Genomic DNA, 26,577 nt, shown 5'->3' with positions numbered 1-26,577 from the left:
ACACTATCTCCAGGAGTTTGCGCAAATTCATGTCTGTTAAGTCGGTGATGCTACCTACCCATCTCATCCTCTGCCGCCTCCTTCTTTTGCCTTCAGTCTTTCCCAGCATCAGGGTCTTTTCCAGTGAGTCAGCTCTTCACATCAGATGGCCCAAGTATTGGCGCTTCAGCTTCAGCATCACCTTCCAATGAATATTCAGGCTGAAGGGACTCTCCTGTGTATATTTTAGAACCTCTTTCTAGGAATGTGAAAGTGAAGTCGCTCAATCGTGTCTGACTCTTTGCGACCCTGTGGACTGTAGCCTGCCAGGCTCCTTCTGTCCATGGGATTCTCCAGGCAAGAACACTGGAGTGGGTTGCCATTTCCTTCTCCAGGGGATCTTCCTGACCTAGGGACTGAACTCTCAGCTCCTGCATCGGCAGGCTGGTTCTTTACCACTCAACCGCCTGGGAAGTCCATTTAAGAACTGGTACCATTGGGAATTCCCTACTGGTCCAGTGGTTAAGACTGCATTTCCACTGCAGGGGATGTGGGCTAGACTCCCTGGTCAAGGAACTAAGTCCAGCAATAAATAAATAACTGGTACTACATAAACAAGTTAAACCCTGGAATAGCTGACCTCTATGGAATACTCCCAAAGAAAGGCAATGCCAAAGAATGCTCAAACTACCGCACAATTGCACTCATCTCACACGCTAGTAAAGTAATGCTCAAAATTCTCCAAGCCAGGCTTCAACAATACGTGAACCGTGAATGTCCAGATGTTCAAGCTGGTTTTAGAAAAGGCAGAGGAACCAGAGATCAAATTGCCAACATCCGCTGGATCATCGAAAAAGCAAGAGAGTTCCAGAAAAACATCTATTTCTGCTTTATTGACTATGCCAAAGCCTTTGACCGTGTGGATCACAATAAACTGTGGAAAATTCTGAAAGAGACAGGAATACCAGACCATCTGACCTGTCTCTTGAGAAACCTGTATGCAGGTCAGGAAGCAACAGTTAGAACTGGACATGGAACAACAGACTGGTTCCAAATAGGAAAAGGAGTACATCAAGGCTGTATATTGTCACCCTGCTTATTTAACTTATATGCAGAGTACATCATGAGAAATGCTGAGCTGGAAGAAACGCAAGCTGGACTCAAGATTGCAGGGAGAAATATCAATAACCTCAGATATGCAGATGACACCACCCTTATGGCAGAAAGTGAAGAAGAACTAAAGAGCCTCTTGATGAAAGTGAAAGAGGAGAGTGAAAAAGTTGGCTTAAAGCTCAACGTTCAGAAAACTAAGATCATGGCATCTGGTCCCATCACTTCATGGGAAATAGATGGGGAAACAGTGCAAACAGTATCAGACTTTATTTTTATGGGTCCAAAATCACTACTGATGGTGATTGCAGCCATGAAATTAAAAGACGCTTACTCCTTGGAAGGAAGGTTATGACCAACCTAGATAGCATATCGAAAAGCAGAGACATTACTCTGCCAACAAAGGTCTGTCTAGTCAAGGCTATGGTTTTTCCAGTGGTCATGTATGGATGTGAGAGTTGGACGGTGAAGAAAGCTGAGTGCCAAAGAATTGATGCTTTTGAACTGTGGTGTTGGAGAAGACTCTTGAGAGTCCCTTGGACTGCAAGGAGATCCAACCAGTCCATCCTAAAGGAGATCAGTCCTGGGTGTTCACTGGAAGGACTGATGTTGAAGCTGAAACTCCAATACTTTGGCCACCTCACGCGAAGAGTTGACTCATTGGAAAAGACCCTAATGCTGGGAAGGATTGGGGGCAGGAGAAGAAGGGGATGACAGAGGATGAGATGGCTGGATGGCATCACCGACTCGATGGACATGGGTTTGGGTGGACTCCAGGAGTTGGTGATGGACAGGGAGGCCTGGCATGCTGCGATTCATGGGGTCGCAAAGAGTCGGACACGACTGAGCAACTGAACTGAACTGAACTGATGGAATACTCATTGGGCAGCCGCTGTGTTAAGCACTTCACCCACAGGGCCTCTGTGATCCTCGGGTGTGCTGATGAGGGGTGGCCTGGTCTTATACCCCAGTCTTACCCAGGGGAGAATGAAGGCTTGTCAGTTGCTGGGAGAGGTGACAGCAGGACTCGAACACAGGCTCCCAGACTCCTGACCACTTCCTCCCGAGGCTATGTGTGCGTCTGCAACACGCCGGCAGCTCTGGGAAGGCAGCTTTCTCTTTGCCCCTTTGCTCCCTCACAGCCTCCATCCCATCCTTGGCATTTTATTTTCTCGGCACAAATTTACCCTCAGCTCTTAGAGAACTGGCAGTCTCCGGGAAGCCTGAGGTTATCGATTTTATTTTTATCCTCCACTTTAATTTTATTTTTAACCTCCTTACAAATGTCTACATTTTATTATATTTGTTTCTCCCCTCCCATTTAATAACTGCACATCAGAATGTAATTGCCCTGTGGGCCTTATTCCAGAGCAGCTCACCTGGAGAGAAGGAGTCCTTCACTGTGAACCTCACTTTGAACTCACCTCCCTCCCTCCTTGCTTTCCTCCCATTAGAGGAGCCCAGGTTGAGCGTCTTCCTAGAGATGCTGGTGATACAGGGAAAGATAAACCTGCAGTGCTTGCCCCTGGGAGATCGCGAGATCCTCTAATTGTGCTGGAGAGCCTTTTAAAAGAAGCCAGACTGTATTTCTGTGACTACAGATGCATCTGGGTGTTAACCATGAGAAAGGCTAATTGGTAGGGGCTTAATTTGAGATTATCTGAAGGTCGGGATGCCTCAGCTCTGAACTGAGAAGGTGAAACTGTTAGTTACTCAGTGTCGTGTCCGCCTCTTTTCGACCTCATGGACTGTAGCCCACCAGGCTCCTCTGTCCATGGGATTCTCCAGGCAAGAATACTGGAGTGGGTTGCCATTTCCTCCTCCAGGGTATCTTCTTGACTCAGGGATCCAACCCAGGTCTCCCGCATTGCAGGCAGATTCTTTGCTCTCTGAGCCACCAGGGACATGAGAAAGACACTCTCAAATCCACCAGCCTGACCTGACAGCCCCCTCCATCTCACACTGCTGCCTTTCTGGCCTTTCCTCCCTTACTGCTGGGGCAGAAGCACCGGCGTTTTCAGCCCAGCTAGCTGGTTTCCCATGCTCACTTCCCGAGTCCAGGCATCTGTCTGTGTCCTCCCCTCTGGTACTAAGTCCTGCTCATCCTCAGTGCTCAGCTCTCCCCTCTCCTCCAGGGAGGACCCTGCATCTCTGCCTCCTGTCACTTGTCACTCATGCGGTAGTTACTCCCACGCGCCTCTCCATAGACTGTGCGGCAGTGTTAGACTTTGCATACATTTGCACCAATTTTCAACATTTTTTAATAAAGGCAAGAATGAGGTTCTGCATTCGGCTGATAACTCTCCAAATGCGGTGCTCATAAAGCTACAGAGTTGCTCAGAGCTGCCATGGAGGATCCTTAAGAGGGATGCAGCATCTAGATCACTCACTGTATGAAGGGTGGGTGGATTGATGGAGGGGTGGTTGGATGAATGAATGAAGGGATGGTGGGGAGGGATGGAGGGAGAAAGGGATGGAGAGATAGGCAAGGGAAAAAGGGAGGACAGAAAGGATGGAAGGGAGGATCAATGTGGACAAAGCAAAGCCCAGCGCATAGTAGCTCCACAGAATATTTGTTGAGTGAATGCCTGGTGCTTCTCCCCTCCACAGGGCCTGCAGGACAGGTATGGGGGCGGGGAGAGGGGCTGAACCTCCCTACCCCACCCCCAGACTTTTTAAAAAATAAATATCCCAGTGAAACTGTGCAATTCAGATTGGGACTTGCACCCATGGTCTTTTTTAAAATTGAATTCAGCTAATTAATTATATTTTTGGCTGCACTGGGTCTCGTTGCTGCTTGGGCTTTTCCCTAGCTGCGATGCTCAGGCTTCTCACTGGGTGGCTTCTCTGCCGTGGGGCACAAGGTCTAGAGTGTGGCTCAGTAGTTGTGGCCCAAGGACTTAGTTGCCCAGCGGCACGTGGGATCTTCCCGGACCCGTGTCCCCTGCACTGGCAGGCGGGTTCCTAACCACTGGACCACCAGGGAAGTCCCTGAACCTCCCTGTTGGCAGCAACCCCAGAGACAGATGTTCACCCTCTTGAATTGCCTAAGAAAAGACCATAAACGTCCAGTAACACAAAGACATCTGTATTCAAGTACCAAAGGCTTTTTCCAGCTTCCCAAGGGGGACAAATAGTAAAATCAGCTGCAGCCACTGAAAGGTGAAGCTAGGAGCCCGGAGGGAAGGCTTCCCTCCTTCATGGGAGGGTCAGCCCCACAGGAAACAGTGGAAACAGGAGCCAAAGCCCTGGTCCTGGGAGACAGCTTGCGTCTCTGGGTGGAGCCCGGGATGCTGCATTAGACAGACACCTCCCTGGTGATGCTGATACTCTAAACTCTACGAGGGGCCCAGGGAGGACCTTGGAGGAGATGAAGGCCCCTGGATTTAAGAGCCTGGCCCAGGTTGCCTTTACCGAGTCACTCTGGCCATGAAGCGTGGAGGATGGGTTGGAACGTCCAAGACAGTGGCCGTGGGAATGACAAGGGCTATTGTCAGCGTCCAGGGGTGAGGGAGGAGGGTCTCCGCTAGGGGGCGGCCGTTTGGTCAGAAGGCTGGAGATGGACGGAGGGCATGTCCAGAGCCGCAGGAAGCCTTCACTTCTGTCCTTCCCCCCCACCCGGCCCTGCTCCCCATCAGCCTGCCGGCCCCAGGGCTGCTTGGCTGGGCCCCAGCGGGCCAGGCACACAGCCTCCACCCCTAGCCCGGCCTGGCCCCCACTGAGGGCTGCCCAATTTAGATGCCTCTGCAGTTTGCAGGGCACGTTGGAAGGAGACCTGGACTGGCCAAGAAATGAGCACAGACCTCAAGGTGGGCGGAGGGACCTCATGATACAGGGCGTGGCCTGAAGGGCCTGAAAGACCTTCCCAGGCCTCCAGGTTTTCTCTCTTTCAATTCATTCCATTCATTCAAATTATGTTTAATGGGGCTTCCCCAGTGGCTCAGTGATCAAGAATCTGCCTGTCAATGCAGAAGCCACAGGAGGCATGGGTTTGATCCCTGGTTTGGGAAGATCCCCCGGAGAAGGGAATGACAACCCACTCCAATATTCTTGCCTGGGAAAATCTCATGGACAGAGGAGCCTGGGGGGACTACAGTCTGTGGGGTCTCAAAGAGTTGGGCACGACTGAGCAACTGAGCATGCGTGCACGAACTCTTTTTCTGTGCCAGCTCCTGGACTGGAATAACCAGGCTGTTGGGGTTTGGTGTTTCATCCAACCTGAGTCCCGAACAGCAAGGGCTGTGTCCGCAGGCACGACGGTCCTGCTGGGGGTGCCCGTGGGGGAGTTCATGGTTTCTGTTAGAGCAGGCAGGCAGGAGGAGGCAGGGGGCTCCCCAAATGGCCATTCCCACTCAACGCTGCTCTGCAAGGCTGGGCTTGTCCACGGCAGACATCGTCCTGCAAAAACCCGTGTCTGCTTCCAGTCTCGTCTCCTTTGCTTGTTCTAAAGCAAGGAGTGTGTGTGTGTGTGTGTGGGGGAATCACTACCCCCTTCTCCTCTCTCACGGGGCTGCTGTGAAGCCCCAATGGGACTGTGAGAATCAGAACCATCTTGCTTGCCTCCCCCCCATCGGAAAATCGCCGCCCAGCCCTGGGTGTAGTTTCCGCCAGTGGCCACACGAGGGTGCTGAGGCCGTGACTGGAAATGGAAAGGGCAGGAACCGGCTGTTTTCTGCCTTGAATCCTAAAACCTCCGGCTGAGAGCACTTACATAAATTAGAGGTAATATTTGTATGGTATTTCATACCTGACGGGGTGCTCTCATATCTACCATCTCATATAATTTCCAAGAGGGCCCCAAGAGGCCCATGCTGTCTGCTGCCGGCAGGGCTGGCCTTTAAACCATCCTGGCTGGGGTTTGTTTATTAAACCTTAAAGGTTTTCAGCCCCGGGGGGGAGAGGGTAGGGTGCCTCTGGCTGAAGTGGGTTACTTGGGGAAAGGATGCGGAGGGAGGGAAAGAGGCAGGGTGTGGGCACGGGGCTGGTGCTTTTATGGGGGGGACCAGAGACGGCTAAAGGGATGCAGGTTTCTGTCCTCCTCTACCCTCAAAGAGCCCAGGGTAACCTCAGGTCCTCCCGGCCCCAGCCCCGCACACCCGCCTCGGAGATGTAGCTTTAATATTCTCCCAGCTGCTGTGCTAAAAGTCATAAGGCATGGCCTGTCAGACGGGAACAGGGTTTCTCAAACTCAGACTGCTGACTTTTGGACCAGATCATTCTGGTTTTGTTGGGGGTGGGGTGCGGGTGGGGAGCAGTTCTGAACGCGTAGCATGTTCGGTCCTCCCTGGCCTCTACCTGCCGGAGGCCGGACCCTCACCACTGTGACAGACAAGTGCATCTCCAGACATTGCCCAGTGTCTCGGGGAGCAAGAAAATATCGCTCCACATTGAGAGCCACTGGACCAGAAGGACAAAACCAAGAGGACCTTCTTTATTATAGTGATGTCTGTCCTGCACCTGTGGCCAGGTACCCCTGTGCTCAGGCCACTGTTTTTGCACCCAGTGGCCATTGCTCACGTTGGTACCCGGCCCTTGCCCTGGGATGCTCGAAGGTCCAGCATCTTCCTCCATTGCTTCTGTGTGGGTCTCTGGCCGGCTGGCAAGGACGGGTGTGGGCAGATAGTCAGTCACCAGGAGCGCATGCAGGCCCATCGGCCGGAAGCCCTGACCCTTAGGAATGGAGCTCTCTTCCTCAGCAGCGGGAGGACCATTTCCAGTGGGCGTCCTTGTGTGGGGATGGGGTCTGGTGAGGGAGGGGTGGAGGCAGGAGGCAGAAAAGGCTCCTGCGGAGATTGCTGTTAAGGGGCCTTTAAGGGAGCAAACGCCCACCTGCCCAGACAGCTCATTGACTGATTAAATGGATTCAACCCATTTTTAGAGAGCTCCTTCTGTCAGCTCCTTCAGGCAGGTGGTGAAGACGCAGAAATAAGATCCCATCTGCGTCTCTGTCTCCATCTCCAGAAACTCACAGACTAGCAGGAGAGGCCCAGATAAGGCAGTCAGTGCTTCTCATTCACGGTGGGACCAGATGGGGACCGTGGGAGCCTGATCCAGGCTGGGCTGGGCTTAGGGAAACTGTCCAAGAGGAAATTACGATGGTGCCCGTTCACAGCTGAGAGAACCCACCCAACAGGCTCAGCAGCCTGCCAGCAAGAGCAAACCCTCACCGCAGATATGTTCCAGGGGTGGACAAGAAGAGCAATGAGCAATAATAGCAAAAGAAGCAATCAGACTGGGTGGCCTCAATCCAGGAGGTCTTCCTGGAGGAAGTGCTGTGATAGTATTTGAGGAAAACTGTCCCTGGAGACGGACAATCTTGGATTCACATCCTATGTCTGACTGAGAGGCCTTGAACCAGTCTCCTGGCATCTCTGAGCCTCAGTGTCTGTTGAGGAGGGATATGAATCCTTCCAAGACTTCCCAGTCCCTGTGCCGAGTAGGTGGAGTCCACACAACCGTCGGCAACAGAAACCACAACAGCAAGTGCTTAGCCCAGCAGCCGGCTCTGGGACTGTGAACTGAGTGTAAGTCAAGAGTTGCCAATGGGGCTTCCCTGGTGGCTCAGTGGTAAAGAATCCGCCTGCCAACGCAGAAGACACAGGCTCGATCCCTGGTCTGGGAAGATCCCACATGCCATGGAGCTACCAAGCCGGTGTGCCACAGCTACGGAGCCTGTGCCCTGGAGCCTGGGAGCCACAACCATTGGCGTCCAAATGCCCTGGAGCCCGTGCTCTGCAACCAGAAAAGCCACCACAATGAGAAGCCTGCACACCGCAACTAGAGAATTACCTCCATTTGCCACAGCTAGAGGAAAGCCCCCGCAGCAAGGAAGACCCAACACAGCCAAGGGATAAGAGTTGCCAGTGGATTTGGAGAACTACAACCCAGAGAAGAGGGGACGGGCTGGGGCAGGCAGGACCTGGGTGAGGCAGGATCCCTGGGGAAACCTGCTTGGTGCCCAGGGGGGACCCAGCCAGTTTGACAGGTGCCACCTCCTCAATTCCCCTGCCCCCACCCCCCGCTTTACACCATGAACAGCTTCCACGGTGTCCAACCTGCTACCGTAAAAAGGATAGATTAGACAGCGTCCACCAGCAGTAAGGAAAATAATATCAGGGCAGAGGAGGATCCATCTTGAGCGCAAGGGACAAGCACCCCTCCTATACATCAGCGGGTGCCAGGAGTGAGGGGGACTTGAGAGAGAGGAAGAAAAAAGGGCACAGTCCCTTCAGAGTAAGGGACGGGGGCCCAGCCTATCGGCTTGTATATATCTTGCATTATGCAGCGGGAGAGAGAAAATCAATAGAGCTGTCAACGGTGTAATGCATTCAGTATTGCAGACAGTCCCATCTCAGGATGCTCCAGACAGATGCTTCAAATTAAAAAAAGGGGGGAGGGGGAGAAGGACTGCAGGGGTGGGAGACAAACGCCCTGACAGACCAGAGGGAAAAGGGGGGCATGACTGAGGTGCTGGGAAAATTAAAGTCCATAAATCACCAGGCTGGGAGAGCATCCTGGGTGTGACTGACTGGAGACCCTTATCATCAGGAGTGGCGGGGCCTTGGCCCCCTCTGCCAGGTGGGCTTTGTGGTGGGGGAGAGGGGTGAGTATGGGGCCCTCTAGTATTAGCGGTGTTAATGACAGGGCGGTGGAGGTTGGCCTAGGCTGGGGTGTGGGGTTGGGAGAAGCCAGATGCAATGAATGATAATGTTTGAGCCTCTGGGGGATGTGGGGGTCCTTTGGGTTGCTGGGGGATCCCCATGGACCTGTCCGCTGGGTGCCTGCTTTCCCCTCAACCTCAGAGTCACTGGCCTCCTATCCCCTCCTCACAGGAGCCCCAAGGGCTGCCTGTATCACCCCCCCTCCTTGGAGGTGACCCCCGTGGGGGGGCCTGGGTGGTCTGTGTGTCCTTCTCAGAACTGGCTGGCTTGGGCTTAGGACTTAGGAGCCCTGGGAAAGACGTGTGCCTGGGGGTGGGGGAGGTGAAGGGCCTACCCCCTCCCCTCCTGCAGGAAGCCACGTGCCGCCACCCTCTCCCAAGGGTGGGCCAACTGAGAAAAAACCAGAGCCGACCCCACATCGAGGTGCGGAGGAGGGGGCAGGACAGTGCTGGCTGTCCTGGACGGGGTCACTTCTCACCAACAGCGGCCCCCACTGCCCTCTGGATGCTTCCAAACCCTGACGGGAAACAGCACAACAATGACTGGAGGGTCGTTTTACCCACGGGGCTGGTTTTAAGCAGGTGTGGTCCCCCTGGTCCAGGGTGTGGCAGGGGTGCCACAGCTGACTGTCTGTGGGCAGGGCGGGCCGCCCCACTGACCAGGGCGGGGACCTCTCGCCGAAGGTCAAGGTCGCGCTCAGCTCTCTGCAGCCTCTCAGGGGGATGCTCGCTGTCTCTCCCGGTCCCGCCTTCTCTCCACATCTCCCCCTTCTCCTCCATCCCATCTCCTCCCAGAGCACCCCACTGGCTGAACCCCACAGGGTCATGGTCACCCATGGGACACAGAGCAGAGTGGAGTTCCGACCTGGATGGACCAGCCGGCCTATCTTCACGGTGCCGGGAGCCCATGGACAGCTGGCCTCCAGGGGTCCCGTGACACAGTGTGGCCGCTTCATTGTCTGGCTCCTCCGTGGCCCCAAGGCAGAGGAGTCCCCGGGGCTCAGCCTGCTCCCATCTGTCCCTCCCATCATCCCTGCGTCCCCCACACTCCCTGGTCCCCGGAAGCCCTGCCACGTCTGCAAGCTCAGGTTGGCATCCACAGGCGCAGATGCACCCTGGCCAGTGAGCCTCCTGCGTGCAGGTGAGCTGCGCGCCTGCACGGCCGCGCACCCGAGAAACAGGTAGGCCCGAGGCCGCTTCACCGTGTACCATCGCCCAGGACACGTTCTACCAATTAAACTGGTGACCGTGTTTCCAGAAGCAATTATGGAGAGCTGCACTGCCTCCCAAGGTGAGGCGATTAAGGAGAGTGCACGAGGTGGCCATGCGGCTGGAAGCAGGGCCCCGAGGGGTCAGGGGACCGCTGGGATGGGAGGCTCCGTGGCTCCCTGCTCCTGAGCGCGCGCGTGCCAGCGGAGAGGGTCCCGCGGAGGAAGCCGGAGTTGGGCGGAAGGAGAGGAACCTGGACGCGGCCGGGGGGCCCGCAGCCCCAGGCTTCAGAGCCAGAACTGGGTCTCTGTGCCCCCGTCCTTCCTGTCTCCTTCTCTGGTGTGTGCCAGGTTGGAAAAAAGATTTCTGCGAATCTAGACTCCATCCCGGGGTCAGGGAGGCGCGCTGCCTGCTTGGGAGCGAGGAGGAGCGAACTGACCGGGGTCTCCGTGGTGAGAAACCTTTGTCATGGTCTCCTCGGCTTCCTCACAAAGGCCGGTGAGCCGCCGGAGGCCTCCCACGTGGCGAAAAGCGCAGCGCGTTTGGGGCAGGAAGGATGGAGTCAGAAGTGGCCCCGACCAGCCTCCTTCCTGGCTGAGGCTGGGGAAGGGGAGCCCTGGCTGCTCCCCACGTTCTCCGACTCCAAGGAACGACCCTGCCTGTCCCGCCTTCCCTCCCCTCTACCTGCTCTCTGGATCACCTGTGCCGTGACGTGGGCTGTTCCCCGTGCTCCGCTCTCATCCTCCCCCCGGGCTTCCCAGGTGGCCCTGGGGGTAAAGAACCCACCTGCCAATGCAGGAGGAGAAGGCAATGGCACCCCACTCCAGTACTCTCACCTGGAGACTCCCATGAATGGAGGAGCCTGGTAGGCTGCAGTCCATGGGGTCGCTAAGAGTGGGACACGACTGAGCGACTTCACCTTCACTTTTCACTCTCATGCATTGGAGAAGGAAATGGCATCCCACTCCAGTGTTCTTGCCTGGAGAATCCCAGGGACAGGGGAGCCTGGTGGGCTGCCGTCTATGGGGTCGCACAGAGTCGGACACGACTGAAGCAACTTAGCAGCAGCAGCAGCCAATGCAGGAGACTCAGGAGACGCAGGTTCAATCCCTGGGTGGGGAAGATCCCCTGGAGAAGGCTACCCACTCTAGTATCTTGGCTGGAGAATTCCATGGAGAGAGGAGCCTGGTGGGCTATAGTCCATGGGGCGGGGCTGCAATGAGTCAGACGTGACTGAGCACGGCCCATCCCTCCCCGAGAGGTAGCCTGTGGTCTCTGGAAAGTTAGCCTCCCAGACGGGGAGTGATAGGAAGTGGGGAGAAGGCAGAAGGGCAGTTGGGTCCCCCCAACTCTGCCTCCTCCTTTGCTGTTCAGAATTCCCCCTCAGCCCTTGTGGGGCAGACTGCTCTCCTGGTGGTGGAGGAAGGCAGAGGCAGCCGGCTTGTGAAGGACAGCAGGTGAGGTCTTCCGGGGAGACCTGGGGGCAGGGGCGGGAGTAGGGGAGGAATGGCTGCACTTGGGTGTCAGCGCGGACTTAACCCTTTGGGAGCAGGGCCCTGGTGGGGTTGGAAGAGGCACTGTGTGCAGCTGACTGGAGTCATGTCAGACCTGGAGAGGAAGCCTAGTGGGAGAGCAGTGGGGGACCCTCTACTGTGGGTTCAGGGTAGAACAGGGCAGAAGCTCTAGGGGCTTCCCAGTGGCTCAGTGGTAATGACTCTTCCTGCAATGCAGAAGACCAGGTTCGATCCCTGGGTCGGGAAAATCCCCTGGAGGAGGGCATGGCAACCCACTCCAGTATTCTTGCCTGGAGAATCTCATGGGCAGAGGAGCCTGATGGGCTACAGTCCAGGGTGTTGCAAAGAGGCAGACATGACTGAATGACTAACACCGCCCCCCACCACACACACAGTGTCAGGTGCCACACCAGCTGCTGTGGGACCACCATGTCCCACCATCCTCACCACAACCCTGCATTAGGCAAGATCACAGTCCTTGTGTTGCGAGTGAGGTCCTTGAAGCACAGAGATGTGCCACTTGCTTAAGGCCACACAGATAGAAACGGAAGGAAAAGGATGCCTCGTTACTTGAGCTTGGAGCGTTTCCCCATTGAATTCCTCAAAGCCCTTTGCCTCCCTCTCCAGGGACCAAGTGTGTCACAGGTTGCTGAGAGGATTCAAATTGAGGTGATTGCTTGAATTTACACATATGTATTGGCCCCCTGCTCTGTGCGGGGACTGGGGGGTCTCGAGATGAATAAACACATTTTCTGTCCTCATGGACTTGTCCTCTAGTCTGTGAGGTGGGCCAGTTTCCAGGCTCTGTCCACCCCTCTCAGAGTTGGCCCTACAGCTCCTGCTAAAGAGACAGCAGCCACATGACTCCCCCTTCCCCATGACGATGTGACCCTGCCCCATGGCCTTGGATGATTGGGCCACGCTGGGACAATCTTGGGTTTGGAGCCAGAGCTTAGAGCCTCTGGTTTGTCTTGTGGCTGATTGTCTGGGGTTTCATGCAAACCAGGGGTCTGGAGAGCCTCTTTGGGAGAAGCCAAGATGAGTGCATGAACGCTGGAGTCAGGGACAGGAGCTTCAGAGAAAGAGGAGCTGGTGGACACCTTCCTCGTGGCTGTGACAGCACCTAAACTTTCTCCCCCGGGTCCTGTGAAGTTCATCCCTCCCCCGCACACGTATTTCTACCTTTTCTTGAAGCTGCTTTGAGTTGGTTTGCATTTTGGGAACCAAATGACCCCTAGGATAGAAGACAAGGTGAGAAATCCAGGTTGGGCACAGGATCCGTGCACTGGAGGGGCACAGAGGAAGGGATTGGGATCCTCCTGGGGCCTCAGCAAATGACTGGGGTCTCACCAGGCAGAAAAGAGAGACAGAAGGGGTGCCCCAGGGAGTAGGGGGCAGCCTGGCAGAGGGAACAGCCCACACAGAGATGGGCAGATGTGCGAGTGGGCGACATGCCCTGCGACCTTCCTACAGGGGCGTGCTGGCAAGTGATGAAAATCTGGTTTTCTGACCTAATTACGAACTCAGTCCTTCATCTGTAGCATGTGCTGATTCCCATGGCGTCAATCCTTCCACCGTGGTCGATTTCAGGCTGCTGATGTGATGTCAGTTTTTGAATGTGGAGCAAGTGGTCCCCATGAACTAGTCGGAGCCAGTTCTAGGAGACCACCCCACATCAGGTCCGCAGGTCATCACCTAAATGCACGGGCCATGTGGAGAGGACAGGAGCCAGTTCTAGGAGACCACCCCATATCAGGTCCGCAGGTCATCACCTAAATGCACGGGCCATGTGGAGAGGACAGGAGCCAGTTCTAGGAGACCACCCCATATCAGGTCCGCAGGTCATCACCTAAATGCACGGGCCATGTGGAGAGGACAGGAGCCAGTTCTAGGAGACCACCCCATATCAGGTCCGCAGGTCATCACCTAAATGCACGGGCCATGTGGAGAGGACAGGAGCCAGTTCTAGGAGACCACCCCATATCAGGTCCGCAGGTCATCACCTAAATGCACGGGCCATGTGGAGAGGACAGGAGAGAAGGAGCAAGATGGGATCGGGACGGTTTTTTAAACTTTTTTTTACCTATTTTTATTTTTTGGCTGTGCTGGGTCTTCGTTGCTGTGCCTGGGCTTCCTCGGGCTTTCTCTAGTTGCGGTATGAGGGCTTCTCTCTGCGGTGGCTTCTCTTGGTGCAGAGCACGGACTCCAGGGCCTGCAGGCTTCAGTAGTTGTGGTGCACAGACTTAGCTGCCCTGCAGCTTGTGGGATCTTCCCGGACCAGGTATAGAACCTGTGTCCCCTGCATTGGCAGGCGGATTCTTAACCACCAGGGAAGTCCCTGGGAGGGGTTTTGAATGTCATGTTTGGGAGGCTCAGCTTCAGTCTGAACTGGCAGAAGCCCAGGCTTGATTGGGTGCTTTGGGCAGGCAGGTGAATCAGCAGCTAGAGGCTCTTTGAGGTCTGCTGCGGCCTGGCCTCCCCTTAGGCTGGTCCCCCGAATAACCCCAGGGGGTCTGTTTGAGCCTGGACTGGACCTGGGGAGTGATGCATAGCATGCGAGGTGCACTTTCCCAACAGAGAGGGAGAAGGCGAGTTCTGACTCCCCCAGTGAGCTGTGCCGCCGGGCCCATCCCTCATCTTAATGAGTCCATCCAAATCTCGTTTACTAATGAGGATTTTAATGGTCACAGGCTGACAAGCGAGACTGAGAGGGGAGACGGGAAGGTCGTTACGAAAATGAAGTGTGCAGCTAAGTGGGCACGCCACTGCCATCCACCTGCCCACCCAAAGTGAGCCCTGGGAAGCAGGGACCGGCTTGCCTCACTTCGGGGGCTCCTGGCTGGGCCTGGGGGTCAGCACCACGGACAGGGCACAGCTTCGTTCTGCCTTCCCTTAGTCTGGCATGCCAGCTCCTGCTCCCTGATAAAGTTTGTTTTCTCTAAGCCTCAGATGGGGTGTCATCCCCCTTTGGAAATATTGAGTGCAGCCCCAGATGGTGTCTGCAGGGCAATCTTTGCACAGTCTTGTAGCACCTATGACAGGGTGTTAAAATGCTTCATTTCCTTGGCTGTTTTCCCTACTCATTTGTAAACCACCTTGAATGCAGGGTGTGTTTTGCTTTCTCCATATTCCTGAGTCCTGACCACATGCCCAGCACTCAAGGAGATAATTTGTTGGGGAATGAATGAATGAACCAGTGAATAAATGAGTAGATGGAAGAGTGAGCAAAAGAATTCATGAACAATGTGTTCAATGAAAGAATCAATGGGTATAGAATCCTGGCTAGGCTATTGAAGGGGTGGGTAAAGATTCAGATACAAAAAGAAACATCCCATATTTTAGACTGCACAAGATGGACAGGGAAGTTAGAACAGAGATTTCCAGAAATCTTCTTATCCATCCCTTCCTTCACCATTCTTCCTTGATACAGGGATATTCAGACAAAAACAACACATTTCAGCATTCCATGCAGTTATCTGTGGCCATCTGACTAATCCATAGCCAACAGGGTGTAAGGAGAAATAGTGTAAGGGGAGGGGGCATGCCCTTCTTCTTCCTTTCCTCCTTCCTATCGGCTGAACTGTGGGGCTGATGGCTGGAGCTGGAGCAGCCATCTTAGACTTCGAAGCCAGCCAGTTTGGAGCAACAAGATAGAGTGAGTCTGTTGAGGACCCTGTAGAACAGAGCTTCTGGTCGAGTACTGGGTTGCTAACATCTAGATTGCAGTGGGAGAGAAAAATGAATCTCTAACATTTTGTCCTGTTATTTTAAGTTTCAGTGCTTAGCTGAAACTAAACCTAAGTAATATATGCTGCTGCTGCTGCTAAGTCGCTTCAGTCGTGTCCGACTCTGTGCGACCCCATAGACAGCAGCCCACCAGACTCTGCCGTCCCTGGGATTCTCCAGGCAAGAATACTGGAGTGGGTTGCTATTTCCTTCTCCAGTGCATGAAAGGGAAAAGTGAAAGTGAAGTTGCTCAGTCGTGTCCGACTCTTAGCGACCCCATGGACTGTAGCCTACCAGGCTCCTCTGTCCATGGGATTTTCCAGGCAAGCGTACTGGAGTGGGGTGCCATTGCCTTCTCCGAAGTAATATATGAGCCACTATGAAAGAGAGACTCAAACATAAGAATCAAGGGCAAATCAGTACGATGCAAATTATGGAGGCTGGCACTGAGCAGGGTTGTCTGAGATTCACCCAGGGTGACATCTAAGCTGGGTGTTGAAGGAGGTAGGAGGCATGTGAGAAGCAGTAATGTGAGGATTTGTTAGAATGCTGACTGGGTTCCCAAATCCCGGGTCCCTGCCCTCATCCAGGCTGGAGGAGCTCCCTGTATCTCTTCCTGTGCTCAGCATCCTAGAAGAAGGAAGGTAGCTAGTCAGGGCTCCCAGGTCAGGGCAGCCAGGAATCCTGGCAGGGGCTTGGGACACCGAGAAGACCAGAGACCAGGGGACAAGCACGGGCGCGAGATTGTGTCAGATCTTTGATTGTTTTCTCCGTTTCCCCTCCCAAGTGGGGAGGCTCTCAATCATGGCTGGCTGCTGGGTCCACCAGGCTGTGCCACTTTCCCATGGCCTGATTCTGTGCCTTTGGGGGAGGAGAGTTTGGTGAGGCATTCTGATGGGAGGTGTGATGGGCAGGATTCTCAGATGACCCCCAGTGACCCACACCCTTCAAAATTCCCGTTCCTTCAGTGTGGGTGGGGCCCGTAACTTGCTTCTCACCCAAAGAATATGGCAAAGGCAAAGGACTTTTGCAGATGTCATTAAGGTCCCTAAACAGTTAATGTTGAGTTCATCACAATGGAGATTATCCTGGTGGGCCTGATCTAATCAGGGAGAGGGACCAGAGATCAGAGGCCCCCTTTCCTGCTGGACTTTGAAGAAGCAAGTTGCCAAGAACTCTATTGCTGTCAGGAAAAATGGATCCTACCAAGAATCACATGTGCTTACCAGGGGACTGCAAGGAGACCCCAGTACCAGCCACACCCTGAGTGCAGCCTGGTGAGACCCCAGCAGAGGCCCTAGCTAGACTGATCAGACTCCCGACCCACAGAAGCTTTAGTGTCATAAACGTGTCTTGTTCGAAGCCACTACATTTGGAGTAATTTGTTATGCGGCCATAAAGATTTCATGCAGAGTGTCCAGCGTGTCTGGACTAACCCTGCTTTGGTCTTGCCTCCCGGCCCACCTCTCTCAAGCTGGGACGTTAGGCTGTGTGTGATCTCCGCTTATGGTGACATGATGATGGGAGAGAAAATTAAAATTCAAGATGGAGCGATTGGAAAACTGTAATCTCGGTGCACAGTGGTACTTAGATTTCCCATTAGTGATACCCTTAGTGGATATTCTCCAATCTCGTAATTACAGGAGGACATTTTCAATTTGGGCTGAATTGCCTCCCCTCCCCCCACGCCCCTCCTTGTTTTCTCTGAACTCACAGTAAGGCCAGGTGGGTGGTAGGCAGCTGTGGAGTCTAAACAAACAGTGCTAATCACTTTAATTGAAATCTGATCCCAGCCATAGGAAGGCTCCAGCAAGTGGTATCTTCCTCTTATCTCCATAGGGCAGGGGGTGAATTCTGCCCTGGGTTTGAGGCCACTCAGGGTCATCTGCTTCCTGCAGCTGACCTCCTGTGAATTCCTGAGTTCCTGTTTAATCCTGGGAGATGCCGACATGTGCTGGGGTCACCTGAGCTAAACTTTATCCCCCTGCCTCTGGTACAATTTAAGCATCTCTGCCAGGATCCCTGGGCCAGCACACTGAATCCTCCATTCTCTGCTTTGTTGGCCACTGGGTAGCTCTCCTTATCAGCTGGCTAACCCACTGGTTCTCGAGGTGGGCAGATCTGTTCTTTCCGCCCCCAGGGATACTGGGCAGTGACTGGAGACATCTTGGGTGTTACAGCCTGGGAGGAGAGTGAGTAGGGACTGGGGATGCTGTTTGACACCCGCCAGTGCACAGGATGGACTCCAGGTGATCTGGCCCCAAATGTCAGTAAATAATGTGGAGGCTGGGAAAGGAAAAATAAACATGGAGTCAGCATTGCTAAGAGAGCTCTCTGAAATGGATCCGGGAGGCCGCGCAGGAAGTGTGACTTATGCATGTCTCAGCCTGGCTGGAGTCTGACCTTTTGACCTGATGAAGTCACCCAGCCCATCTGCCAGAAATGCAAGATGCCTGTTGGACCCTTACCCTAAGATAACTTGTGACGATCTGTCTACTTATCAGACCCCTGTCCATAGCCCCTCTCACTACTGGCCAGAAGCATGTAAAGGAGAGATTGTCCCATGGAAGAAATTACCACTGCAGACACCAGGGAGACATATACCGCTCACGAAAAAACATTTTCTCCTAGCAAGCCCATTAAACCTGGCATTTAACCAGGAATCACAAACCTCAGTCCCAGAGCATCCCTGCCGCCCTGTAGCCCAGGAATGTGGGGAGCCACTGGCTTTACAGTTTTTGCTTCTCATGGCTCCTTTCTTCAGTTTTTATCAGGGAAAGATGACTCCCTGGCTGCCTTCCTGGCTCCCGCCAGCCCCTGAGAAGCCACAAAGCTTTGGCTCATGGAGTGTTTGCCAGGATGGGTGCTGAGGGTACAGAGTAACTCAGTTCTGGTAGAGAGTTTGCAGGACTCTTAAGGACATGGTCCAATCCTGTCCCCATCTGAAGTGAGGGGCCTCCAGGGGGCCCCTCTTCACTGGCATTGTGCTGTCCATGGTTCTGAAACCTTGGCCAAGACTGTTGGAACCCGCTGGGGCCAACACCCCAGACAAACAGCTGTATAGATGAGACTTGAGGAAGGTCACCTGCGCAGGAGGTGGCTCTGCTCAGCAGGGTGATGGGAGAAGGTGACGGGAGACACTTTCTCTCCCCTTGGAGGAAAGGGCAGCAGTGCGGCTTCCCAGGAGGGTGACAGGGCTGAGGGCCAGGAGAGGAGCAGCTGGTCCCAAGGGAGGGGACCCATTGCTCAGACCTCTCTAGTGCTCACCATCTTCTTGTCTCTCCATTTTCTCGAGCTCTTTCTGGAGAACCTCCCTGTGGCCGAGGTCCCTCGTTTGAGGGACCACACATCCTCATTGGCTAGGTGGATGCCTCGTGTCCTGGCATGATAATGAAAGGCTCTACTTTTCATGCCAAGAGATGTTCTGGCTTAGGACCTTCAATTACATGGGAGGGGGCCATGGGGACACCTGGGGACAGTGTGGCCACGAGACAAGGGTAGTCCATGGCTGGTGCCAGTTTGAGAACAGTACCTTACTTGTCCACCAGCAAGTAAGTGCAGACCTTGAGAGGATGCATGTAGAAACTTTCATAGCAGTTGACAGGGACATTTTATGGCTGATGATTTAATAGTAATAGAAATTAGATTTCTTTTGGTGAGTTATTCAAATTTCATTTTTCTAATAATTCCTTTTTATATTACTTTTACAGAGTGTTAATGATGCAGCCATTTGGGAAAAGAGGTTGGCAGTTTCTAAAAAAGTTAAACATCAGGACTTCCCAGGTGGTCCAGTGGTTAAGACTCTGCACTTCCACTGTAGGAGGCATGGGTTCGATCCCTGGTCAAGGAACTAAGATCTTGCATGCTGTGTGGCATGGCCAAAAAATTAAACATATGGCTCCTGTGTTTAAAGTTACCATAGGATCCAGCAGTTCTAGGTATATATACATACATGGCTTCCTGTATGCAAGGACATGAACATGGGCAAACTTCAGGAGGTGGTGAGGGGCAAGGAGGTCTGGCGTGCTGCAGTCCATGGGGTCACAAAGAGTCAGACCTGACTGGGTGACTGAAAAACAACAACAATATATGACTTCCCAGGTGGCCCAGTGGTGAAGAACTTGCCTGCCAATGCAGGAGATTCAGGTTGTATCCCTGGGTCCAGAAGATCCCCTGGAGGAGGGCATGGCAACCCACTGCAGTATTCTTGCTTTGAGAGTCCTGTGGTCAGAGGAGCCTGGGGGGCTACAGTCCATGGGGTCGTGAAGAGTCAGACAGGACTGAGTGACTGAGCTCAGGCACAGAAGCACTGCAGGTAGCTGAGAATCACTGAGTATCTTTTCAGATGAGGGAACTGAGTTCCAGTCAAGGGCAGGAGGGACCCAGATTCATTCCCCTGGGTGTCACAGCAGGGAGCCCAGGGCCCCAGCAGGGCCAGTGAGCTCATCATTAGGACAAGCAACCAAGCACCTGTTATGCTCTGTGATGGGCAACTCTGGACATCAGTCAGGTCATGAGAAACAGGGCACTGGGGATCCTCCCGACACCTCGGTCCCCTGATACCTCAAAGCAAAATTTCCACAGGAAGAGACTTTTTCTGGAAGATGATGAGAATGGATTGGCCTTCTCGACCTTGTCTCTCCTCCTACTTCAGCTGGAAGTTGGTCACCCCAGAGACCAGGTCCCCTCTGTCGGGCAGAAGATCTGCTGCTCTGCTGGGATCCGGGGCTCACCTGCCTCCACCAGCAGAAGCGAAAAAAGGCAACTTGTTTTCCTTGCCCCAATTCTGGCAAAATCCCCAATTCCATTGACTCCTGCAAAAACCGAGGGGGCTCTGCAGCCATGAGAAGGTGTGGGCAGCCAGGGCCACCTGCCGGATCCGTACCTGGCCCGCTGGGCCATGAGCAAAGCAGAAACTGTCTGGAGTCAGGCTGCAGGACAGGGATCACTGCTAGAGTTTAATGGGCATCTCTTTCATGCTTGGTTCTCTGGTAAGAGCTTTGCAAATGCAGTCACCAGATGTTCCCAAACCTTGCTTGTTTTTCGCTTTTCTTATGTATTTACTTTTCATACTGATGTTGAAGCTGAAACTCCAATACTTTGGCCACCTGATGCGAAGAGCTGACTCATTTGAAAAGACCCTGATGCTGGGAAAGATTGAAGGCGGGAGGAGAAGGGGACAACAGAGGATGAGATGGTTCAATGGCATTACTGACTCAATGGACATGAGTTTGAGTAAACTCCGGGAGCTGGTGATGGACAGGGAGGCCTGGCATGCTGCAGTCATGCAAAGAGTCGATCACAACGGAGCGACTGAACTGACTGACTGATGTATTTACTTCCTGGAGAAGGAAATGGCAACCCATTCCAGTATTCTTGTCTGGAGAATCCCATGGACAGAGGACCCTGGCGGGCCATGGTCCATAGGGTCACAGAGAGTCGGACACGACTGAAGCAACTAAGCATGCACGCACGCACATGAATTTACTTAGCTGCTGTGAGTCTTAGTTTCTGCACTGTGGGATCTTCAGTTGCAACACATGAACTCTTAGTTGCATCATGTGGGATCTAGTTCTTTGACCAGGGATGGAAGCTGGGCCCCCGGCACTGGGAGCGTGGAGTCTTGGCCACTGGACCACCACGGGAGTCCCCCCAGACCTCTCTTGTAAGTGATGTTGTTGTCTTGAAGTTACTATTGAACAAAAGGAGTCTTTGAGAGAAGCTAAGTGGCTTGTCCAGGGCCTCATTAGCACTTTGTGGAGGAGCTTTGAATGCAGATCTGCTTGTCTTCACCCTGCACCCCCTGTGCCCTCCAGGTGCCTGGATGGGGTGGATGGAGCAGCAGACGGAGAGGAATGAACCTGTAGAGGCAAAGAGGGAGGCGGGAGGAGACCCCGAATGTAGCAGGGCCCCCTCGCTGGTGTGACGGTGATTTTCCCCATCACAGCACTGCTTGGGTAGTTGAGCGGTTGGAAAGCTGGCCCTGGTGCTGAGGAGCCCCAGTGCCCAGCTCAGAGAGAGGCCCAGGAATGGACAAGATGAGTCTACCATAGCGTGGCTGACCCAAGGAAGGTCTGGGAGCATCACAGAATCTGGGCTTTGCGGCACTCTCTCCGGCTCTGACTGCTGGACGTATGTCGGGTGGACCTGACATCTTGATCCAACCTGGGGGAACAGGAAAGATGGAGGAGAGCCAGGTCGTCTTGGGGTTTCAGGGAAACAAGAGCATACAGAGGCTGCACACAGAAAACCCTGCCAACAAGAGCAAGCTGAGACCTCCACGGATGTGAGATCTCGAGGCTCCCTGGGGGAAGCTTCTAGAAGATAGCACTTTGGGGTGGAGCCTGGCAGAGAAGGGAGGGCAATCGGCTGATGGAGGGGGTGGAGGCTGGGGGGCTGGGGGCATTCCAGGACACCTCCACCGTCACCATCATTTAACTTTCCTTTTGTAACTCCAGGCATCACTCACTCGGAATGCAGATCATAAAAATTACAATGGATGTTTCAATTAGTTATAATTTACGGAGCGATTATATTTAATTTCTCTTTTATTGTATTTTAATGGCTTCAAATTTCTTGTTGATGAGATTCAGCCCCTGGTCTGAAGTCACCAGGCTGGAAGGTGGGGAAGGGGGCTCGGGTTCTTAAGGGGGTGGGTGGGTCAACGATTGCTCCAGGGCGTCTTGCTGGCCCAGTAGCCTCACACCAGCATTTGCTGTCACAGGTGGGGAGTGGGGTGGGAGGCAGAATAAGACCTGCAGGGTGGTTAGGGGGTGGATGGGGGGAGGGAGGCTTGGGGGCCTTTGCCCTGCAGGCATCTGTTGAAATGATGGGAGAAAAAGCATTAGCAGCTTTTTAACTAAGGATCTGGGGGAATGAAGCGGAGACGGGAGACAGGGCGGGGAGAGAGCCAGCGGAGCTGCGGGGAAAGCACTGAGCTGTGCCCCTCCCCCAGGCAGCGGAGCCGGGGGCGCCCGGGGAGGGGGCGCAGGGGCCCCGGAGCCTGGAGCGTAGAGGAGAGAAGCTGGGAGAGCGGAAGTTGTGCTTGGCACGTTCGCATCCCTGGCAGTGCGGGCTCCGGCAGCACGCGGTCACCGCCGGCGCTTCATAAATATCAAACCCGCCGCCTCGGTTTGCTTGGCCCCGAGCTCCGGGCGGGAACTCCTCGGGACCCGATCCTTCTGAAGCTCCTTGTTATTTGGAAGAAGCTCCCTTCCTCCTGCCCTGGAAGGGTGGGGGCGGGGGCGATGGGGAGCTTGGGCGCAGAAGGGGGCGTCGACGTGCTTTCCAGAGACTGAGGCCTCCCAGCCCTGGCTCTGTTCCCGGGGGACCGACCTCTCTAACTCGGGTTAGTGCGGGGAGAGCAGCCGCCGCCCTTCTGTGGGGCTCGGTAATTGGACATGGCCCAGGGGTGCAAGGCTTTTCTGCCACTTGGTGACTGTACACAATGCCGCCGCCTTTGAAGAGGCTTCAAAGTGTTTGCCGGGGAGGCCCCGGAATCATCTGAAAAGCAGACTGGACTCCGCCAAGACTGAGAACAAGGACAGGGGACAGCTCCGCGGGGCTTCCCTCCTCCCAGCTTCCCAGGTGGGGGCCAGGTGTCCGCACATCAAAGTCCCAGGGACGGAGGACCTGGCGCAGATCACAGGTCCTGAATCAAACCTCTCCTGCCGGTGGTTTCGAATTTCTATCCAGCAGGGCTGGGAGGAGGCTCTAGGGGGTTGAGAGCTGAGGCTGGGCTTGCCTGAGCAACGGTCACTCCAGCTCCCGGGGCTGGGGCTGCTGGAGAAGGTGGAGGAAGGGTCTGACCGCAGCACCCCCTCCCCCACGCCTTGGAGGGCGAGCCTGCCCTGCCGGCCACAGGGAGGGTAAGCAGGTTGCCAACTAGTCTTTGGAGGTTGGGAAATCTTAGCAGGGAAAGAAAGATGTTTCAAGGGATGGACGTTTCAGGCTGGAGAAGAAAAAGCCGGGGGGTGACTGCGTTTTCTAACTTCCAAACAATTAACCAAGGAGGAGGGGAAGGCTTTGTAGGGGTTTTATGTCCTCTCGACCCTGTCAGAATTTTAGGCCAAAACCCTGACAGCTGTGTCTAGAAGGCTTTACATGTACCCAGAATCATCCAATTTCCTGATAATTCCAGTGTTCTCAGCAATAACTACTGAAGCTCCAGTTTTTCCTAATCAGATTGTTTAAAAAAAAAAAAAAAAAGAGGTAGATCATGTGTCAGTTGTACTGAAGGATCCTCCCCTTATTCAGAAATCCTGTAAACCAGGAGTCCCCAAACTTCTTGGCACCAAGAGTTGGTTTCATTCCAATCCCAAAGAAAGGCAATGCCAAAGAATGCTCAAATTACTGCACAATTGCGCTCATCTCACACACTAGTAAACTAGTGCTCAAAATTCTCCAAGCCAGGCTTCAACAGTACGTGAACTGTGAACTTCCAGATGTTGAAGCTGGTTTTAGAAAAGGCAGAGGAACCAGAGATTAAATTGCCAGCATCCACTGGATCATCGAAAAAGCAAGAGAGTTCCAGAAAAACATCTACTTCTGCTTTATTGACTATGCCAAAGCCTTTGATTGTGTGGATCACCGCAAACTGTGGAAAATTCTTCAAGAGATGGAATACCAGACCACCTGACCTGCCTCTTGAGAAATCTGTATGCAGGTCAGCAAGCAACAGTTAGAACTGGACATGGAATAACAGACTGGTTCCAAATTGGGAGAGGAGTATGTCAAGGCTGTATATTTTCACCCTGCTTATTTAACTTATATACAGAGTACATCATGCAAAACGCTGAGCTGGAGGAAGCACAAGCTGGAATCAAGATTGTCGGGAGAAATATCAATAACCTCAGATATGCAGGTGACACCACCCTTATGGTAGAAAGCGAAGAAAAACTAAGCTTCTTGATGAAAATGAAAGAGGAGAGTGAAAAATTTGGCTTAAAACTCAACATTCAGAAAACTAAGATCATGGCATCTGGTCCTATCACCTCATGGCAAATAGATGGGGAAACAATGGAAACAGTGACAGACTTTTTTTGAACTCCACAATCACTGCAGATGGTGACTGCAGCCATGAAATTAAAAGATGCTTGCTTCTTGGAAGAAAAGTTATGACCAACCTAGACAGCATATTAAAAAGCAGAGACATTACTCTGCCAACAAAGGTCTGTCTAGTCAAGGCTATGGTTTTTCCAGTAGTCATGTATGAATGTGAGAGTTCGACTATAAAGAAAGCTGAGCACCGAAGAATTGATGCTTTTGAACTGTGGTGTGGGAGAAGACTCTTGAGCGTCCCTTGGACTGCAAGGAGATCCATCCAGTCCATCCTAAAGGAGATCAGTCCTGAATATTCATTGGAAGGACTGATGCTAAAGCTGAAAATCTAATACTTTGGCCACCTGAAGCAAAGAACTGACTCATTTGAAAAGCCCCTGATGCTGGGAAAGATTGAAGGTGGGAGGAGAAGGGGACAACAGAGGATGAGATGGTTGGATGGCATCACCGACTCAATGGACATGAGTTTGAGCAAACTCCGGGAGTTGGTGTTGGACAGGGGAGGCCTGGCGTGCTGCGGTCCATGGGATTGCAAAGAGTCGGACACGACTGAGCGACTGAACTTAACTGATTGGTTTCATTGAAGACAATTTTTCCACAGACCAGGAATGGGGTGGCAGGGGGTGGGGGTGGTTTTAGGATGATTCAAGCGCATTACTTTTATTGTGCAGTTTATTTCTGTTATTTTTTAAAAGGTGTTTTTTATGTGGACCATTTTGAAAGTCTTATGCATTCCAATATGCATCACAATATTGTTTTGTGTTCTGTGTTTTTTTGCCACGAGGCAGGTGGGATCTAGCTCTCCCACCAGGAACTGAACCTTCACCTGCATTGGAAGGTGAAGTCCCAACCACTGGCCACCAGGGAGGTCCTTGGTATTGTTCAGTCGCTCAGTCATGTCCGACTCTTTCTGACCCCATGGACTACAGCACGCTAGGCTTCCCTGTCCTTTGCTATCTCCCAGAGTTTGCTCAAACTCATGTCCATTGAGTCAATGATGCCATCCAACCATCTCATCTTCTGTTGCCCTTGTCTCCTATTTCCCTCAATCTTTTCCAGCATCAGGTTCTTTTCCAATGAAGAGGCCCTTGGAATCAGATGGCCAAAGTATTGGAGCTTCAGCTTCAGCACCAGTCCTTCCAATCAAGTCCCTATTTCTGTTATTAATACATCAGCTCCACTTCGGATCATCAGGCATTAGATGCCAGAGGTTGGGGACCCGGGCTTTAAGCAATCTAAACAGGCAGGCTCGCTCAGCATCTTCAGTCTGTTTACGCGTCCAGGTGGGGTGGTGATGGACGCGTTACACTAGAACACCTCTAGGAGCCTCTGCGTGGCCATGCGTGGCCTCACCCTGGACATACCTCTGAGGATGGGATCACATGACCTGTGGCTCCAGCAGCAGAACCGTAATCAGTGGCTGTGGATTTGGGAAGTGATCTGGGCTCTGCTCCACCCCGCACCCCGTGGCTGGCGATGGGCATCTTTTGGCCTCACTCCCTGTATTATTTCCTGCATGCATGCATGCTAAGTTACTTCAGTCATGTTCGACTCTTTATGACCCCATGGACTGGGGCCCGCCTGGCTCCTCTGTCCATGGGATTCTTCAGGCAAGAACAGTGGAGTGGGTTGCCATGCCCTCTTCTGGGGGATCTTCCCGACCCAGGGATTGAACCTGTGTCTCTTACATCTCCTGCATTGACAGATGGGTTCTTTACCACCAGTGCTACCTGGGAAGCCCGTGTTATTTCCTAGAGCTGCACTAACAAATGACCACAAACTGGGCAGCTTAGAACAACAGAAATAGCTTCTCCTTCAGATCTAGAGACCAGAGGCTGGGCTCCCACTGAAAGCTCTGGGGGAGAATCTTTCATTACTTCTTCCCGCTTCTGGGGGCTCTGGTGTTCCTTGGCTTGTTCCAACAGTCTTGTTGGATTCAGGGCCCACCCTGATCCAGTACCATCTTAAGTCCTCACTTTCACTATATCTGCAAAGATTCTATTTCCAAACGAGGTCACATTCTGAGGTTCTGGGTGGAACCAAAGGTTTTGGAAGACACTGTTGAATAAAATGCACCCCTGCAGCTCCTCCTGCTTCCTTTTCCTGGTAACACACCCTCCTCTGTTTGGGAAAGTCTCCTGTCACCCCCTCCCCCTACTCACGGTTCAGTGATAGTGTCCTTCCCATCTGCCTGGCCCCAGAGGCAGACCTGAAGCCCTAGAGAAAACACTGTCTCCCGGGCTCTGGGAATGGTTCCAGGGGGCAAGAGGATCTGAGCTGTCAGTCATCCCAGAGATTCAGCTATTCCTCAGCATCAGC

General features: G+C 53.3%; 1 long non-coding RNA gene across 1 annotated transcript; it reads left to right on the top strand.

The window, feature by feature from the left end:
- Positions 1-10,479: 10,479 nt before the first annotated feature.
- On the top strand, positions 10,480-25,517 carry LOC145541928 (uncharacterized). Its single transcript, XR_014079418.1, has 3 exons — positions 10,480-10,823; positions 11,333-11,415; positions 25,318-25,517. It is a non-coding gene; the product is annotated as an uncharacterized LOC145541928 (long non-coding RNA).
- Positions 25,518-26,577: the final 1,060 nt, after the last annotated feature.

The sequence above is a fragment of the Giraffa tippelskirchi genome, chromosome 3 (genome assembly GCF_054371585.1).
Source record: "Giraffa tippelskirchi isolate mGirTip1 chromosome 3, T2T-mGirTip1v1.2.pri, whole genome shotgun sequence".
In the NCBI taxonomy this organism is placed as follows: domain Eukaryota; kingdom Metazoa; phylum Chordata; class Mammalia; order Artiodactyla; family Giraffidae; genus Giraffa; species Giraffa tippelskirchi.
Note: the sequence above shows the minus strand (reverse complement) of the source record. Positions and strands in the feature narration are given on the sequence as shown.